Here is a 20839-nt window from a genome sequence, read left to right on the forward strand (position 1 = left end):
TTCTATCCTACATGCAAATATTTTTTTAACGCTACAAACCATCTGAATAAAAATCGCATACGAAACCATTCATTATCGAAGGAAATGGTGAAACTCATCTAATGCTATTGATATTCACACCTGAACTAGAATTGCGGTCTCAAAATGAAATTCAATGTTCAAATAACAGCCGACGACTAACGAGACTCCTGCGGAGAGAATAATGGTAGAAACTGCAATAATGAGCAGCAGATCTGATGACTTATTACCAAAACTAACACGTTCGCAGATGTAACAATAAATCCCAACTCCCGATCGGAGTTGCGAGGAATATCGAAAATCATTTACGATTATATTGGTGCACTAAAGTGTTTGAACACACTTTATAGCTTTCCATCTACACATCATGCATCAACCTAATAAAGCATCCATTCTTGATGTTATTTGATCAACTGCAGCGGTTCACTTGACCTAAAGCTGGCTCGTAAATCATTTTACTACATCAATTAGCTACAAAATCGTGTTAATGTTGTTGGGCGGACAAGGGTCACGTACAGAGCAGTTGGGAAGACACTAGGCGCCACAATTTCTGCTCATTAACGGATAATTGAAGTCTAGATACTGTATTCTGGATATCTATCTAGAGTGGAGCAATTTCCAGAATAGAAGCAACTGTTAGTGAGTTTTTTGAGGCTCAAATGGAATTAGTAGAGAAAGCCGCAAACGAGTAGCTCTGAAAGATCTGAACTGTGAATTCGCTCTTAGCTGAACTCCTTAACAAACTTACAATTTTTTCTTGAACTTTCGATAAAAATTGTAACTTTCGGCTGCTAAAATCGGATCCCAGTATGTGGCTTTAAAAATAAAACCAGAGCTATTAACAGCTGCAGATTCACATAAACGGATTCAAGTGTGAGAAAGCAGCTAGAAATTAAACGTTGCACTGCTAGATTTATACAAACTTTCAAACTGATTAAATTTTATTTCTGCAAGCGATTTGATTTCTGCTTCAAGCGTTATTTGCTCCAATTATTACTCTGTCAGGTTTTCAAAAATTAAGGATTTTTGAACAATTTAGCGTGCAGTAGCGTGAACAGCTAAATAATGAACATTTTAGAAAAGTTCAGCATGCTCCCAGTTGAACAAATAAACTTTTTTTTGGACTTTAACTGCAAAGGCATAAAGATGGATTTCGTATCTCAAAACATTTTTCCATTTTTTTGCCCATTTATTTTATTTACAAGGTGATAAAAAAATCATTTTTTTTTCTTTTAACTTACGTTTCAGCTTAAGCATGAGCCCCATATTTTGAAAATCAGCCCAAGAGAAAAAAATTTATTACTGCAACAAGACTTCAACAGGAAACATAATTTATTCACGGAAACGTAGGCAAAGTTTATCCGCGTAACATTTCCTGGGCTAGAAGTTTATTTGAAAGAAGACATTCATTTGTGCTAAGGAATTTTTGTCTAAACTAAACATTTGTCTAAAGAAGACATTGAAAGTGTGCTAAGGAACCGACTTCTGAAAATTTCTGAAGTTTACTTGGAGCCTTATTTTATTCAAAATTTATCTCAATTAATGTCTTTTGTTGGATGTGACTTCGTTCATGCGGTTGCTTTTCAACCGCAGTTACTTATTGTGGAAAACAATTTTCTTCACTATCTTTCTATGCTTTATTATATGCTATTGTTTTCTGTAATAATATTTGCTTAAAATGAAGGCAGAACTCGAACAAACGTTTGATTTTTGTCCAACTACAAAAAGAACGAATTACACGAAACACAACTACACGTTGAAAAACGAATTATTTGCAAGACTTGACGAAAAACACATTAAAGTGATAAAAAAACATACTGATGTGGTCATTTGAATCACACAAATCATTCAGTGAATGGCTTTCAAAAAATGCTCATTTATTTAAAAGCTGCAAACATAGAAAAATAAAAAGGATATAAATCAAGAAGGAATAAAGTCAGCAAATCTCTTTTCAGAAAGTTTAGCATCTCCTTTGCAATGCGAGCCATAACGGGGAGTTCGATTAATGGTTCATTAATTTTATCATATCGACCATTTAAAGTCGCTTTCCAAAAAGGCTTTTTGTGGAATTTTACATTTATTCTGGAGCTTCGCGCCTAACAACATAAAACTCCATTAATTTCACAGACAGATTAAAAGCTTTTCCCCGTTCGTATCAAAGAATTTATGATATGATATCGAATAAACGTATATTTATATTGTTGTTGAAAAACAGAAAAAAGCCAATGTAAACCATGCAAAGTGTTGAGTGGTTAAGAGGGACCACCAACGCCTGCTTTCGATTTGAATGCATATTTCGTGCACGTGTTAACCAATTGTTTTTGCGTCAGCAAACTCTTTGCAGTTATTGATTTCTAAAAATTCGACGTATTGAAACCAGTGAAAGTGGCATGTTCCCAGTGAAAGTGGCAGAAGAAACCAAAAAATACAAAAAACTTAAAAGCTTCATTCAACTTACTTTGAGTGTAGAGGAGCTGATCTGAAGGCAGGCAGATGAGGTACTGAGGCTTCGATTGGCTGTCGGAACTGGAAAAGAAAAAAAGTGTTGAAGAATCCCGCAAACTACTTCAACTTTTTTATGCCGAAAGTATTTTGTATGTACAAACATATAAGGAATTGGCACATTTGCAATATTTTTTCTGTGTATTTCTTTCCAAAAATTTCCATATATATTACTTGCCAATGGCTTCGGCATCTACACCTGATCCAAAAGTCACTCCGTGTTATGGAGGAAAAAACTTGTTTGCCTCTATTTATGTTAATCCTCTGTCATTCGACAGTCTCAAATAGTGTTTTTTGTTGTATCGAAGTTGCAAAATTCAAATCGTGAAAAATGGGGAACGCGAAGGAGATCAGCTCTGTGCTGTTGCGTTGTTTACGCCGTGTGGGTTGTTTGTCGGTTTCAACTCCACATTCAAAATAATGGAGTTTTGCGGAAAGTTGAAAACAGGAAATAATTGGATTAGGGCTATTTAAAGTTTAATTACAGCCGTGTAGTTTGCACGTTGGTGGAAAAGAAACAATTTTCTTGCCGCTATTCGAAACTGGTCAGTGAAAGTAACGTGGACTGGGCGATAGAAGTTTTGTTGTAAATAATGTTTATGTGTTGGCTGTATTTCAGTCCATGTTCCCAGGGAGAAATTGTCAGCCAGTTTCAGGTTGGAAGGAGTTGCACGGAAGTTTTTCGAACCCTTGGAGGTTGACGGGTTCGATGTAACTGGAAAACGAGCTGTTGCAGCTAAAACTTCCTTTAGCTGAAATTACCAAAAAAGTTGTATAATTTCATACCATCTAGAAAGCAGATAAGTTTTTAAATAAATTTTCCATTATTTATCCATCAAGCGCGAAATTACCATTAATTACTACTCCAGATAAAACAAACGGAAACAGTCCTTTATACTCTCACTTTCCCAAGGAAAAAACGCCCGAAAAAGTAAAGTGAAATAGACTTAATCCCGTTATCTTCATGCATCTTGTCTCTGAGTCCCTGTAACTGAAAAAAGACTGCCGGGAAAGCGGAGATAAAGTCGGCAAATGGATTTTTTTGTCTGACAGTAAATTGGACGGTTATGGTTGATGAGGCACAAATAAGCTTTATCAGGCCCCGTAGAGCGCTACTATCATATCTTATTGTTTTCGTTTTGTACGAATCCCATTTTTTATTTCTAAGGCTGATTTTCTATGTCAAACAGAAACTTGCAGAATTTGTCTTTAGCTTCTCTTTCCACTTTTTCTTGAAAATTGCAATTAACTCAACTCAAGGGCATTTCACGACTTTAGCAGTTTCGTAAAACAAATATCTATTTATTGCAATTTTCAATATTTGCTTAGACACTGCAGGATTACGCGAATTGAAGACTTTGGCAGCAAAAACATGAAACTCAATTGCCGACCAGCCTTTTGGAACATTTTGGGGCAAATTCCAATTTTTTGTCGATTGCTTTCGAGACTTTTATTGAGAAACATGACATGAATAATGAGAGTAATTCAGAAAGCAAAAGTTAACTTGGCAAGAAGCACGTACCAAATCGAAATAATTTAGGACAACGTTGAATGGGCCTTAATAATCAAATCTACATCCAATAGAGTTCAAGTTTGCGATAAAAAGTTCGAAGAAAAGTAGGCTGGCGAATTATTTCTTGCTCTTTGCATTCGGATTTATGTTGACGAATTTTCCGAGTTTAAATTGGCAATTTTAGGAAAATGTGACACCCACGATTCCGCTTGTGTTTTTTCGGGAAGAATAATTGACGCATACACTCCAGGGATTAGCGACAGACAGAAGGAAACAACTTTTCTTGCTATCGACGATATATGAAAAGTGGTTTTTTAGATTAGAGTGGGCGGCGTTTGAAAGTTTGGGGACTTTGAGGAACGTATATGGGACTGATTTTAAGCATCTTAAAAGTTGAAATCAATTCCAATAAAACGGGCCAAAATACGCGAGTTTCCAAATCCGTGGTGAATTTAAAACTGTTCATTCTGGCAGCTGATTGACTAAGAAATTACATTTTAGCCAATCGGGTAAATTGTAAACAGAAATTTCTGCACAGAATGCTTTAATTTTAGCCATGTAGTCATGAACGAATTTGCATTCCATCACTCAAATTATCTGGTTTGATTTACCTGTAATTTATGAATCAGACGCAAATCAAGTGGTTATATGCAATGGGTGGAATATGATAATGTCAATTTGTGGGAATATTATTAGATTTGCAGCTACTAAAATCCAATCGGCGACTAACGCAGCCTGATAGAACCAAACTTATGGAATAGAGGTTTTCACAGATCCTAATAATAAGAAAAAAACCCGAAACTTTCAATTTGCGAATAAATTGGAAATTTCTGCCGCAAATAAAAAAAATGTTTCACCAAAACATGCCACCTAAATAACTACTGTAACTATTTAAACATTTACATGTATTTTTTTGAAATATAACTACATATATAAAACCTCCCAGAATGTCTCATTAAGAGAGAATTTAGTGTAAACAGCCATATGCGGACGACACTGCAATCGCAACACACGTTCAACCTACGCCAAAAGTGGCAGACAAATTTAGAAACAAACATTACAAAAAGTGTTCTCTAAATGGAGATTAAGCAATGCTTAATGCTGCTGAAAATAATCTCTTTCTATCTAACCAGGAAAATGCAGGCGAGGCTCCAACAACAAATTGCTGTTGGTCAAACTACTGATCCGAAAAGCTATAGAAAATACCTGAAAATAACAATCGACAAAAAATAAAACTATAGAAAAAACATCCTCTATAAAAAGCTACACATTTCAGATCGCTTACACTCAAAGGCAAATATATGAGGAGCAATAGTGCAAGAAAACAATTCAGATGCTTCGGTAATTCACTGCCGGACTATGAAAACATACTTAGAGTCATCACAACCGAGAAAACTAAACAAAACTTACAGAAAACACTGATTACAAAAATGCTCAATGTTGTTTGTTCCTTCAATTATAATTAAAAAACTGTGTCAAATCCAGGCAAGTTGGAAGGATGATTCAAACAACTAGCCAAGTGAGGAAAACAAACCAGAAGATTGATAAGCAAGAGTAAATAAACGCGCCAATGCAGCCCCGCATTCTTACTCTAAACGACTGATTTATTTACCAAGAAAAAAACATATTTTAGCGTATCTTTTAGATGCGTCTAATTCTGAATGCGAAATTCTATTTTTACCTGCAAAATGCGATTATGACCATCCCAAGCCAAATCGCCTTAATGGAAACTTATAATTTATCCACCAGGAGGAGTTTTGCCTTCTACAATTGCCTTGATTTCCTATGGGCCTTTTTCATCTCTTCCCCCCAGTTACATTTTGGGTTTTGGGCATCAAAAAAATCGCCGACTTAAAATAACATGAGGCATTTTGGCGTTGAAAAAATGCCTGCCTTAAATGGCTGAAATAACAGGCGGTTACCACAGGTAAATGGCCCATTTCAATTTCCCTCGAGGTATTAACAGCCAAATTGTTTACATTTGCCCGAAATGCTCGAAAATAACGTACAGATGTACTTGGGGCAGTAAAATACAGGATGGCAGCTGATTTTTCATGCTGCTCCACTCTTAAGCTCTCCATTAGATTGCTGTTTATCATAACGGTGAAAATGGGCCAATTTGCCCCACAAATTTGCCAAATATATGTATAGCAGATTGGGAAGGAGAGTTCTAAATCCCGTATTTTCTTTTCAGGTATTTTTCCTTAGACGATTAAGATAAATCCATTTTAGTGATTAAACACATTATTTAGATGGCCAAATGCATTCTAATAATTTATATGTATTTTGGCGATTCTCATTTAATATACTTGACACAAATTTGCTGTATTGTCGGTCATTAATAATAGTTGGAAATATCTGATCGGCCACATTATTTAATTTCGAATGCTTTATTTGAAAATTCTACTGGTAATGCGATATAATAGATGTAAATTTTCAAAGTCCCATTTCGAATAATTTAGTTTATGGGATTAATTAAATTTTGAACGTTTAATGCAATTATTAATTTTCCGTTGGCGAATAAACGTTTGCTCTATTGGGAATTGTGTAATTTTAATAAAATGCCAATAATTGAACAGGAAGGTTTGCGGCGATTTTTTAAAGCGCTGACACATACGAGTGCTAAATTTCCAGATTGTTAATTTATTGAGACAGTATCTGGTGCATCTGAAACCCATTTTTCTCGGCTAATTTATTTCTGTTTGCATGTGCATTTTCCATATTTATAGCCCCGTCAATAGACCACTTATTTGAGCGCAAAGCGTTCAATTTCCATGATATATGTAGGTGTCAGCGCTAAAAATTTAATTTGCATTTCGCGGCATAGGTTTGAGTGGCAGAAATGACCTGATTTTAACATCTAAAGCACTTAGAAATGAAATTGGAGAAAACCGCAACCAGTAGATAAACAGAACTAGTCAAACATCAAACATGTTTACCTCGATTTCTGTCTCTAATCGAATATGCTGTGTTTTATTTTGGGCCTGCAATCTTGTTTACACCTTCATTATCTTAACTGCTGTATTGAAACAATTATCAGCTTAATCCCTAATTGGCATGTGCAATGTTGCTATGCAATTAGGGGATAAAGAACTAACAGCTTTGCCGATTAAATGGCTGAAACAAATAGAGACAATAGCAATTAAAGCTAGTTACTAGATAATGCTAGTGGAAGGGAAATTAACGATATTTCCTTTAAAGGTTGAGGAGTAAACTAGCAAAAAGCCAGAGTTTTCCAAGATTTATTAAGTTTCAGTGTGTCGAACAAATCTCTTCAATTTGGCTCACAGGTGGTTTGAATTTGGGGATTTATTCATATATTAAGCAATGGAAATGCGTATTTCATATTCTAAACTGAAAAATCGATACGTCTGGATGGTACAATCGGGCAGATATTAAAACAAGACGTAATGCCTTCAGCTAAAGGAAAATTAAGACCTTTTGGCAAGATTATTATAAACATTTCGATTAATGCGGCAAAAAAAGAAATTCATTCAACGAAGAAAAGTATGGTTTTGCTTTTAAAAGCTCTGAAAGTTTTATTTTATTTAGTGAACTTTTCTGAAACTGTGCTCAAATAGGAAATGTTGTTTTTTTGCAGATAATATACCTAATTAAATAATTTCAATTAATTAAGTTATTTACTAAATGTGAAACAAGGATGTAGAAAATATAAAAACAAGTAATATTATTGCTCTAAAAAACTAAAATATTTTGCAGAAGAAATAGAGTTGTTTGCCAACAGACGCCGTCTTGGTCTATAGTGGAAGGCGTAAATAAATCCTACAGAAAACACAAAATTAAAAACAAAAATATTTCTAATGAAACTAAAGTTATTAAAGTGAAGATTGGCAAGGTTTTAAGCGGAGTTTTAAATGGATATCAACACGCGTTTTTTATTTATCCTGTAAATATTCTTCATAATTCTTTCAGTCCCTTTTAGCGCCACTCGAAAGTCGCTAAATTATATAAATATGTTTAAATAGAAAAACCTGGAAAACTGCTATTTTTAATTCAGTTTTTAAGCAAACTTTGTCCTTTTAAGCGCAGATAAAACTGAAAATTATAAGCGTGATTTTCTTTTACCTGGTTTTGTTTCATCTTGCAGCTTTTTGTGAAAAAATGAAAATTTGTTGCTTTGTTTAAACGAAAACGGTCACTATATTCTAAATTCACTTGGACTGAGTAAATTATATTTTTATCTATCTTACCACTTGTAGGATACGCGCCACGGCTCTAACGGTTCTTGAGAAATGACCAGAGAGGCAGCGTCATGTTTGAGATAAAGGGCCAAAATTTTTCGCTTTTAGTGTAGTAACCGCAACTATTTTCCCGTTTAAGTTCTATACAGTAAATGGAGCTTTTAATGCTCTATTCGCCGGTAGGAAAACGCGCACAATAGCTGTAAAATTTCCTGAAATATGACCAAAAAGCTTGGTCATGTATAAGCCTAATTACGCCAAAATCTCCTAAAACTTAAAAATTTGTTGAAATTTCGTTTTTCCGTGGGAAAAGTGCGAATGGCTTCTAATCAACTATTCACTTGTTATATATTGTTATTTAATTCTCTGTCGAGTGGAGTAGAATTAAGGGCGATGGCTCAATTTGTTTCTGAGATATAAGCTGTAGCTTTATGTTGAAAATTTGGTGTATTATCCAGAATATGATTTTTGCAAAAAAAGTTCTTATTTCTTAGCTGATGTTGCACTTCGTGAATGGGTTTTTACTTCTCTATCCAGCAGTAGGAAAGTGAGCACAAATGCACGAATGGATCTTGAAATATCACCACGTCATGCTTTAGACATTAAAATCACACAAAGCCAAAAAACTCCTTGAAATTTCGATTCCTGTATGAAAACTCATAATTTCCAATTTTCCAAGTGCCCGTTAAATGGCGAATTATTTACAATTTGAACTTTTCATGTCATTTAATTAGCCAAACACCTGAGTAATAACAAACACAATTTCAATAATCTAAAATAATGTTGATAAATCATTTTTGGCCGACCAGAAGTAAACGCCCAACCTTTGTAATGATCCAGATGGAATGAGAAATTGAATTATTTCCTTCCATTATCCCATTTCGCTTTCGGTATTAATTTAGGCTAAGTAGAGTTCCGTGTATACAGGAACTCATTTTTCTTGCAATCTTCGCAACAGCATTTTTGAACATTTTTTTCAATTGCGAAAACGGTAAAAGCATTTCACTCGAAAAACCGCTTCACCCGAATTTGCAGATTTATCAAGCTCATCGTCGCATTACTACTTATTAAAGTGCAAAACGCTATTTTTCTTTACAGGCTCAACCTTGTTTGCCGACTGGGCAAACAAAATTAGAGATTCAACTATCTTTGTTTTGTCATTTTAATTTTGCGCCAGCATAATATTAATGCGAGTGCAATTTCGTGTAGAACGTTCATTAACATTGGCTCTTCTCTTTGGACATTTTGTGAAAAGCCATTAAAACAGGACAAAGTTGATTATTCTTAGGGAGATTTGATGGAAACGAACAAATGCATAAATATGGGCAGGATTTCCCTAACTCAGTACACTATTCGGGACTAAAAATGAAAGTCATTTCTCCCATCAAACAGTCAAAGAAAACACAGCATTTCTGCTCGCACTAAATTGAACTTATTAAATGTTAAATATTTACTTTACATCTCTAAATATAAATCCTTGATTTAAATGGAAGTTTAGAGTGGAAATAATGACTATCCGTTGTTGAACACGTTATTAGCGATTGCAGGAAAAAAAGCACGTATTGCCAACATGAGTTTGGTCAGTATCAGATGTTCAAATCAGTTCAAATATTCGAATAAAAACGAAAATGAATACTAACAGCAAATCAAACATAACGTGCGCCAGTTTTCGATCAATTTTCCCCTCATGAAACATAATCCAGCAAAACTGAGGCTAATTTTACAAGACACCCGTTGCGCCTGGAAAAGCGAAATATGTTGCTCGTCCATCGCTGTTTCGATAAATTTATATTGGAGCATTGATCTATGTAGCTAGAATGACTCAATATTATTACTCGATCAGTGCAAACAAACAGAACCGATTCAACGCAAAAATGCCCTGTTTATCTGTTTTGTAAAATTTTATTTGATTACACGATAAATTGTTGTATTCAGCAACATCAAAGTGCGGGAAAAAATCCGATCGGTTGGCCGCTAAACGCACATCCAGCTTCTCAGTATACCCGTTGGATGTGCTCAATGGTTGACATAAAACAACAACAAACTGACTGAAATATTGCTCGGCTATTTTTAAGCAATTATCACAGTATGAATGTGCGGAACAATTACTATTGTTTAAGATATTCGGATAGCATAAAGCGGAATTTTCAGACGCAAATTGCCAATTTTCGAGCCGGCCAACGATCGTAAATTAATTTCAGCTAAATTTCCTCAAGCAACTGTTTAGATTCGCATTTTTGTGCTAATGGGTTTCATATCAAGGATATATTTATGCTGTTTTCTTTTATGCTGTATATGATATTATTATGCTGTTTTCGCTGGAGTTTCGCCATGCATATATAGTAAGAAAAGAACAACACTTGATGGACTGAAAACGAGTGAGAAGTTGAAACTGCTAAAGCTACACTTATAGGCGATTGATGGCAAAACCCGAAATATCTTGGGGAAATTCTGGTTAGAAAAACGGTGCTTAGGGAATAGCTTTCCTAGTTTTATACATGGTGTCTTGTGAGCACATGATCGACAGGATCGACAGGCTAACTTTTATTAAGGAAAAATGGCTGCGTCATTTGCTACTGATGGTCTAAGTCCTTAAAAAAATGTTTTTTTAATCGCGGAAATCCATCGTTTGTAACGAAACTCGCTGTTTGATAAAATGTGTTCTTATCTGAGACACATATTTTGATCATATGAAGCAACCGAATTCAGTCGCTTTGGGCAAATGGTGAATTATTGCTCATCTAATTAACAAATTTTTTTTAGGAAATCCACTAGTAATTTATAATTTTTTTGCGCGTTTTGCAAAATCTGGACCCTTCATAGTTTTTGCCCAGAAGGATTTTTTCTGTCTTCTGGCCATTGAAAAATTTCAGACTTTACTGAACTACTGAACTGATTACAAAATATTGCCTTCAGGTAGGAACAAATCCTCAGCAAGTTTAATTCAAATTCATCTCAGCGCTCTTGCTATATCACAAGAAACTAATTTAAACTTTTTTTAATGCAAACAGAAAATATTTTTTGAGCAAAAACTTTATGTGCTACAAGCTCTTACAAAGAGCACGAAATTGTTAAAAAAAAATTAGCGCATCAACCCAAAAAAAAAGCTGATTGCGGTTGGCAAATAATAAGTTCTGGAACCACCACTTGCTCCAAGCGAAAGAACTCAGTTGCTTCATCAAAATATGTCTTACATAAGAACAAATAAACAGCAAGTTTCATTAAGATCCGAAGTTTGTCTCGACCATTCAAAAACATAATCTTTTTCAAGAACAAAGAAGGCAAAAGAGCCAGACATTTTTTCTTAATAAAAGTTAGCTAAGATCGTCGCTTTTTGCGGAACACCCAGTATAAAGCACTTATGTATTTAATTAAAGATTCCATAGCATGATACCGAACAGTAAATTGTCAATCAGAATAATGTATAAAAAACCCTCTGGCAGCAAAATTCAGTTTCAAACGGACAGTGACTGTAAATTATTGACGCGTTTACCCAAAATTCGAGATTTCCCATGTTCTAGATAATCCCTTAAGCCTCTATAAACCCCGAAATTCGGTTTGATTCATCAGGCGATTGTCCATAATATTCTGTCCGGTTTAGTAGCTTAGTTCGAAAATATTACAACTCCAAACCAGCTGTTGGAGATTTGATAGAGAAGGTTTCAATATGCAGTCCATGTTCTTAGCGTCGAAATTGATTCATAAATATTGAGAAGCAAACTGGAAATTTACTTACATACTTAAACCTCAATACCCACTTCAAGCCTTACTTAATGAGATCGCTTGAGGGCGAAAACTCATTTCCATCTAGGCCTTCGGAAGTTTCTTATTCAAAACAACATATCGTGGGATTGGGCATGGGAGAAATCACCACTAAACTTTCCAAGTGCCTGCGATATGTTAAGTCGTTTTCAACTGGTAATCAAAAGAATAATCCGGATTCCGCAATTTAGGCTTGGAGTGAAAGTTTTGCTGGAATATTAGGGTGAAGGAAAATTGGCAAGGTCTGGAATGATTGATCGTCGCGTCTTTTCAAACTTTTACTCGTTAGAGATGAACTGCTTTCAACTTTTCACTTGTAGACTTAACCGTAATCCGGAAATTGGGAATGTCGTGGTATTTTTATCAATTCTCCATTTTCATAATGAATAAGTTTTCAAAGTTTTTCAATGGATTGCGAAAAGTTGGATTAGGGCCACAAATGTATGCATTGAATGACACGGAACAGATAATTCCAGTAAGTTTTAATGGCAAAAGAGGAAATAATTTGCGGTTTGAAAGAGCCAGTTCCTTAACTCAGTTAATAATTTATGAAGTAACGTCTGACCCAAATTTCTCACCTATGGTTATACGAACACAGAAAGTTGGTGATAAAATGGAAACAGAAAAACTATCCGAATGAGGGCTAAATTTCGGAAAAAAGGGTACTTTTGGAGGTGATGGACTTTCATGAAAAAATAATGCTTCATCTTCTTCAAAGTACTTTTAATCTCTTGTACCAAAGAGGAAGCGAAACCAAAAAACATGACAAGAAAGGACTGAAGTTGCTGAAGACGAACCGATTCTAAGATAAATGAAGAACATGCGAAAGACGGTTATTGAGGAATATTTTTTAATTGAGTCTAAAAGCTGGTTGTAATGAAAGAAATCAACAGCCATAAAATTAAAGAAATCATGTCCTTTCCATTTTAGAACCGTTTATGACAATTCTTCCGCATATGACTTTTGAAATCGATCGAAAATCGCATTTTTTCCTAATATTTCCGTATCCCCATCTAGACGAAGCATCTGAGCAGATTTAACATTAATGTTTGGATCGGAGCCCTTGAAAATAATACACTAAACCTGTGCATCTGCATGAAAAGCTTCCACTTGTTATGGAACACAAGGTTATTAGAGTTAAGTTTTTCTTTGAATATTACTGGCCGCTGGAAACGTATTTCTTAATAGAATTCATAATAGAGAAAATGAAGCCAATTGCAATGTTTTGTTTACTGGGTTTATTTTCTATAACTTTCAATATTCTCTTCTGATGTGGAACTTGAGTTTATAATTTCAATGTTAAGTGCTTTGGGCGAATCGTTTCCGAGGCATGGCGGAACGCCATAAGAGAAACGGTTTAGAACAAACGATCGAGAGAAAATCGCAGATAACGACAACGATTATGGGCACGGCCAGAATCGCCCAATTAACAATAAACTTTTATTCACTTTTCATTTTCAGCATGTTCCAGACTTAACAAATCAAGCCATTCATTAGGAACGGAAGCAGCCGTAGAATGGGATTTCGTCCCAAGTTGTTGACAAATTTTTGGTGATTTTACGTTTTCTTTAATGTCCCAGTGCTAATTCCGGCTGTTATAATCAAAACTACGCAACTGAGGGTAAAATGAAGCAGAGGCTTAACGCGCCTAAATCGGCTTAAAAATTAAAATTTAGTCTGAGGTAAAAGCGACTAAAGGTTTATCAGAGGCTTACAACGGGGAGCATCCTATCGAATTTTACATTAAAGCAACGTAGTTTTATTTAAATAGAAATGTTCGGAAACATTAAAAAATCATGTCGGGGCTCTATTCTTGGAAGCTTGGTTCTGCAAAATTATGGGCTAAAAACGTATTAGAAACGTATAAATTTCATCTGGTTTCCATCTCAATTTACTGCTTTAGACAGTTGTTAAAGGAGATGGAATAGCAGACTATCGATGAACTCCACAGTTTATCAATTCCACTTTCTTCCATGTTACAGCCTGCCACTTACATTTATGCAAATAATTCCAGCTAAGGAAATGAAACTTCTAATATAATTGAACCACGTGCAGGTTTTCCTCAAATTACTTGCTCCTGGTGTTCATTTAATAAATTTTCCATTTCTGGACAAAAATATTGTTTGGTTTCTCGCTCAAGTTTAACTATTTTGTTAGGAGTGAACTAAAGAACGTGGAGAAACTTGGCAAAGAGTATGACTTTCCCTAACTCCATATAGACTAGTTTTCCTATTGTGACGATTAGTCTTCTAAAATTTACTAAAAAGGCTATTCAGCCAAAGAGTTATTGGAGGAATCATGGAAACGGCAGCTGTCGAGAAGGCACCGACTACGAAATATGAATTTATGCCTGAATGTGCCAACATAAATCCCCGATTTTCAAACCGAATAACCCCGATTCTAAACGCGTAGGTAACTGGACTTATTATTGAAATTTATTCGATGAAATGACAAGGAAACCATCCTAATTTAAGCTCAATCTTCGAGTGGCTTACAAATTATTCAACAAAAGTTTTAAAAATCCTTGGCTTTGCGCAATTGATTAATTGTTCCTTTTACTTCAGCTCATTGAGTTATCTACTACTAAATTTCCATTGCATTTCGGCCATTAGCTTTTAAAAATGTCCTCTTCTATCAAACGCCTCGATCCCATCAAAACAGCCTCGTAAATCGATCCAATTGAATTTTAATGTAAATTAAAGTTTTTCCTTTTGTATTTAATGAGCAAATCAGATCAATCCGATAGCCCATTTTATAGAATCAATTAAACCGACGTTTGATTTACACTAAAAGACTTCTGGATGCCGTAAATTCGCACTTCCAACTTGTCTAAATAGTGCTGTTTCATTAGCAGCTTTTTCCACCATTTCGAAAGCGATTTCGTGTTCACTGAATACATTTGCCTATTTTCCGAGCTACAGCCAACCTGTTAGTAAGTTCCAGTGATAGTTGCTATTTTAAGACTATTATAAATAATTGAGGCTATTTAAATGATTCGCTGTACGTTTGCTGGAAAAAGTTGTGTTGTGATTTCTAAATCTGGCTAGAAATTGGCTTGGAGTTTCAATTACACGTTCTCTCTATACTTCACTCAAAGAAAGTTATTTCATGATTATAGTAAAGAAGAGAGAGAAGATGTTCTTACTTTGTAAAACTTGGCAGTTTTCAACTATAACTTGAATGCAATTAAATTTCTCAATGCTAATAAAGAAAGTTTAGAGGAAAAGTGTTCGAAAGACGGAGAACAGTGCCAAGAAGCAAAAAAACAGAGCGACAATCGTTTATTACCTGGCTGGCAATAAAAACACGAAAGTACAAAGTCCAACTTAAAACTTTAATTAAACCACATCGAGTTTGAACTTCAGCTGATTTAGGTAGATTCAATTCAATAAAATTCAATAAAATGCCGAGGAAAGCAAAGCTTTTTTCAGAACGCAACAAGAACATCAAGCTGGAATAGAAAAGTCGAACAAAGCTAATTACAACCAACATGAGTTTCAAATTCATTAAACTTGGTCTTTGTGTTTACTGGACTTGGGTTTCAAGTCAAAGAAATTCGATAAAACTTAATTATTCGTCACCTGCAATTGTCGCAAACATAATGGGATTAGAGGCAATATAGAATAGAAGGGTGTGGAAGTATTCTGAGTGAAACCCGATAGAAGCCTAACAAAACAAAATCTATTTATCCGTATACGTGACTCCAACATTTCCTTTGGGCATACTGGGGAATTGGAACATGTCACGCCTATGGCGGAAATTTATCTTTGCTTATAGTGGTTAATTCGGTTTTTGTCAGCATATTTCACCTATCATTCGAATCTGTCTTGGGAATGTTGCGAATAATACAAAACACTGCATATTTCAACGCTTTTCCCAACAATATTGAAAGATTATGCTGGAAACTAGATGGAGGTTTTGTTTGGAGCAGATTAATGCTAACAACTGGTAGTTAAACAATCTTGCATTTCACGGCGGGTTTGAAAAATCGACTATAATCAATGACAAATTTCTGGGATTTCCCGTGTAACAAATCCAAAAGGAAATCTTCGAGTTTCTCAAGTGAAGCTGTAATTTTCGACGAGATTTAATAGCAAAGCTCGTGGCTTTTGCATTTTGTCATACTTGAGGATATTACTTAACAGGAGTTACTTCTGCCGAATTACACACGATTTTTCAAATAAGTCAGCAAAAAGAGGCTAGAAGTTACTTTTGACATTCACAATTGATTTCCTTCTGTTTAGGAGTTGAGATTTATCCAAAGGAAATTAAAAAAATTAATTTTCATTATTATTCAACCACTTTTGTACGTTTTTCTATAGGCGATTTACTCGCTTATTTATGTCTTCTCTTATTCAAATCGATATCAAATGTGCTCAGCTTCTAGAAAATCTGTTAGCTAACAACTTTTCGTAGTCGTATTTCTTGTGGAAATGCGGGTATTCAATCCGTTTTCACGGTTCTCATTGAAATTCACTACTTTTTCCACAGAGGAAATTATGTTAACTACGAAGGCAACGGTCTGACAAACTATTAATTTACCGGAAATTGTCTTTTACTATTAATTAATTAAATTTACCAAATGCGCTCACTTTTAACTGTTCACTTCTAGCGTATCGAAATTCGATCCAACGGACCCACTTGCAAGTGAGCATTTTTGGAAACACTTTTCCTTCGTCTGTTACTCGCACGAAACACCTCATAATGCAGATATTCCGTAAGTTCAACACTTGCAAATCGCCATAAAGCAGCAATGTAAAAACAAGTTTTTAATGTTTCATTTAATGAATTTTGGACAAAAACAATTTCAATTCTAAACAACTACCAGACTCTTTCGAATGGAAAGTTTGGCCTCGGGCTACTGGGCAATTAAAAGGCAATTCCGCATCTCCAACTTAAAGTAATTGTTATCTGAGGGCTAATAAATCTTGGTTGTCAGTTTTTCACCACAAACTTAACGAAGGTTGGATCTCTTTGGAAAGCCCCATTTAATTTATTTTCCGGATTTTGAGGTATAAAACTGCAATCCTGCCAAACTGGGTTGCAAAAAGCCAATTTGGTGATGATTTATCGCTATGCGATTATATGAAGATATATTTAGGGAGACTTTCGCCAATTGTTTATGTCTATAGCCTACAGCCACATCGATCACTTAGTCTAATTAAGCGTTACATCATCAGGCTGACATTGACTAGAAATTTGTTTGTAGTTTGGTTGAGAATGTTGAGATTGAACCATCTGATTGTACTGTAATTTGAAATGTTTGAAGCTAGATTTGGGTTACGCCCCCCAATTATTCTAACGGTTCTTAGAGTCGTTTACAATTTTTGATTGCTTATGAGTGCAGATGGCTTCGAGTGAAAACTTTGAAATAATTAAGCATACTTCTGCATTTGCGAAAATTAGATTAATTGCACTTTACGTCTGGAGCTCGTTATTAATTATGCAAATCTATTGTAGAATATCTGCTACTGCTTAGCTCGAAACTTCGGAAAAGTTTTTTCCAGGATAATTACTCTGAATTTAATTATAAAGCTTGTTTAAGACTATTTGTCTTATTTGGAGCGTTTGAGTGTTGTTTTTTTCAATTAAAATATACTCTAGTTTAGTTAGTTTCACTAACTCGATCAGCACAGCTGTAATTTTTGTGTGTCCGTAGTATTCAAAGTTGTGAATTTTTTTCTCCTTTCTAATTCAGGAAATTAGTGATAATTGTCAAAATCCAGAGATTTCTTCCCGTACTATTTATGCAACTTTAGCAGGAAGAAAAAGTCAAATTTGTGATCGATGGAACATTAGCTGTGTTATGGCTATTTGCCTATGAGCTTTTGAAGTGGCAGCAGTGTTTATCAACATTAGTGAAATTCCGCAGTTCTGTCCCAAAAAGAAGTCGAATTCTCCAGGATTCTTTCATTGGGCGCATTAACAATTCAGCTAAATCAACTGATAATTTCTGAAATAAATAGGCGCGCAATTGGATGAAAACAGATTTAATGGCCTGGAATTCTTATTTTTATATTCGTCCATTAGTTTTGTAAACACCATAAATCAGCGTGAAACTTTTGTTAATATAATAAAAGTGGGAAATATTTATATTATAATGAAATCTTTGGATTTTTGAAAGGAAAGCTTTTACTAGGGGCATCTGTTTACCAGTTTAAGTTAATGCTTTTATTGGTCTTAAACATGTTTAATGCGTTGTCAATAGACATTGTTCTATGTTTGTATCAGTCGCTGATCATTTTCGGTTTAGTTCACTGATTATCAATTTATTTTATATTAAAATTCATTGGTTTGCCTTCAAAACAGTCCAAACTAAATGAGTTCCAATTTGCACTTAAATGTAGATAAAAAATAATCAAAGGAATCTTTGAAGCTCCTGTTTGATGACGAGTTTCAACTTATTGTTTCACTTGCCTCATTTACGCTCTCGGATTTTTCAAGTTAAATTTTTTATTTGGAATCTTAATACCTTCATTAAAAGTTGTTTTGTTCACTATATTCTTTTCTCCTCTCATCGCTACATCGTTGACGATCTTTCAAAGTTCGTCACTATTAAGCAAGCATTTCAGCAAGCAAATTAACAGTTCCAATTTAAAATAACGTTTTGAAGATTTTTACTATTTACGAAAGCCTATTAAAGGCTATAAATTTGAACTATATTATTTAATTATTTTCTCATCTTGAGTACGCAGTCACTTTTTTAAACAATTATATCAGCTGCTTGTTATGCAAAAAAATAGACCAAAATAATAGCAAATAGCATGTTTTTGGCTGTTTCATATTTTTAAATAATTTGTTTTTTCAATTTGAGTGTAAAGGAGATTAGAAAAATTTGATTCATTTTTCACGAATATTCTCAACAAGAAGAAAAAAAACAACTACAACAGGGCTTTACATATTAAAGTATCATGTTACCACCAGAATATTTACAATTCTATTTTACCCAACTGATAATAACAAACTTGTGGATTTTTCCAATTAATTAAGTTGGCCTTAAAACTGGCCTCAGACTTGTTTTTGCCAAACTGTGCACTTTGAAATTGTATCGAAACCCTGGAACATCCAAAGCCGGAGATACAACGGCACAACAAAAATATTACTTTTTTTCTGTTATCAAAAGCAAATGTTTTCGTGTGACGTCTGAAGCAGAATAAAACCCATAAAAAACTGCGTTTATCTATCAATATGCCGGTCTTATCTCCATCTATGTAACTAACCGATTAAATTACAACTAAACACAACTGGCTGGATGGAGTAAAACAACTTACCAAGTTGGCTCTTGATGGTGACAAAATGCAAACAAGTTTATTCACGCAAAACTGACGCAACTTCCAACAACTTCAGGTGCAAAAACCTTACGCGATTATGTTCGTAAAATAGCGACGCCCGGAAACACAAATTCCTGCAGGAAAGAGCGTCGAATCGCAACTGTTCTTCGCGAAGAGTCGCTGAGCGAATCTCCAAAACTTTGGGAGTCATGCGCTATCTGAATTGTTTTTTTTAACATTTATTTCGATGATTAATTGCCGCTTGAAGGTATCGCATTTAAGGGCCATTTAAACAATAAACAATTTGCCTGCGATTTGCTTGACTAAATTTACAGCCAGCAAATATGCGAAGATTTTCAGCTAGTAAATCCTACAAAGTACCATTATCATATTAAACTTAGTTGTCAGGAGTTTTGAATAAAAGTACTATAAATATGCATATTAAGAGGTTTTAATTGCTAGTCTTGCAGCGGTTTTAATTCAACTCTGAGCAGGATTTTATTAGATCTTACCCGGGAAAGTTTCCAAAGCCCCGCTATGAACTTTAACCGGGTATGTTATCGGCCAGAAGTTGCAAATAGACGAATGAGAAATTGTAATTGTGAAGTTCCCGATGAAAAGATCAAGATGCTATTAAAACCTAATTTAAACCCTATTACGTGGGATTTATGAAAGAATTATTTGCGGTTTCTGTTGGCTTCCAATCTTCTCAGTATTTAAAGTTTGCACAGTTAAGTTTCCCTTCTAAAAAGGTTCAAAATCGATAAAAAAAAACTGAATAGGTTTTGGTGTTCACTTGAAATACTTCGCATTAATCTCTCACCATAAAAAGTTTTTAGAAACGGGCATATTTTAAATAAATTATACGATTTGTTTGAGTATGAGAAAATTGAGTTAATTGGATTAACTTTTAAAACTGTCCGGGGTTAATTAAACCAAATGCCAAGTCAAACCAGGTTCCATCAAGATTTAAGTGTGCAATACCTGATATTAAACAACCAATTTTCTATAATAAATTGCCAAGTTCCAAACTTTCGTATTTTTATACTATTAAATGTTTTATTTTTTTCGACGCATGTACAAATTGTAAATTTTTAACATTAATAAAATCTATCTGTCTATCTATCTAATACCACGTTTCATAAGTACGCAATGTTTTTATTTATGGGAAGCTCGCGCGGCGAGAAAGAAGGACACAAAATCGGATTATATGAAATAGGACATGAAACATGTTTGGGCACAAAACCATTCGAATACCAGAATTCAAAAAAGAATATTAAATATGAAGAAAAAATTGAAGAAACACAGGAAATAAGAAAGTTTAATGGATTTTGCTGCTACCAAATATATCTGTAATACGAGACGGAAAATAGAAATATAATTAATGTACAAAAATTGTTAGTTCAGAATTAAGATAAAAAAAATCGGGATTTAAGTTCCCAGTAGTTAAAGTTTGCAAAGTTAAGTTTTCCTGCAGATTCTAAATCTATGAATAACTGAATAGTTTTTGTGCTCACTTTAAAAGATTAGGTATGAATCGTTTATTGTATTTCTGTGTTATTCTGCACTTT

General features: G+C 34.5%; 1 long non-coding RNA gene across 1 annotated transcript in view; it reads right to left on the minus strand.

Annotated features, from left to right (window-relative positions):
* Positions 1–19447, minus strand: part of LOC125504502 — a 91592-nt gene extending 72145 nt beyond the window's left edge. Inside the window, exons 1-2 of the long non-coding RNA XR_007281530.1 lie at positions 19269–19447; positions 2477–2544 (exon numbers count right to left, since the gene is read on the minus strand). This is a non-coding gene — a long non-coding RNA (uncharacterized LOC125504502). The remainder of the gene's footprint in view (positions 1–2476; positions 2545–19268) is intronic.
* Positions 19448–20839: the final 1392 nt, after the last annotated feature.

This window comes from Dendroctonus ponderosae, unplaced genomic scaffold, assembly GCF_020466585.1.
Source record: "Dendroctonus ponderosae isolate FM_Combo_2020 unplaced genomic scaffold, Dpon_F_20191213v2 Dpon_F_20191213_5, whole genome shotgun sequence".
Lineage (NCBI taxonomy): Eukaryota > Metazoa > Arthropoda > Insecta > Coleoptera > Curculionidae > Dendroctonus > Dendroctonus ponderosae.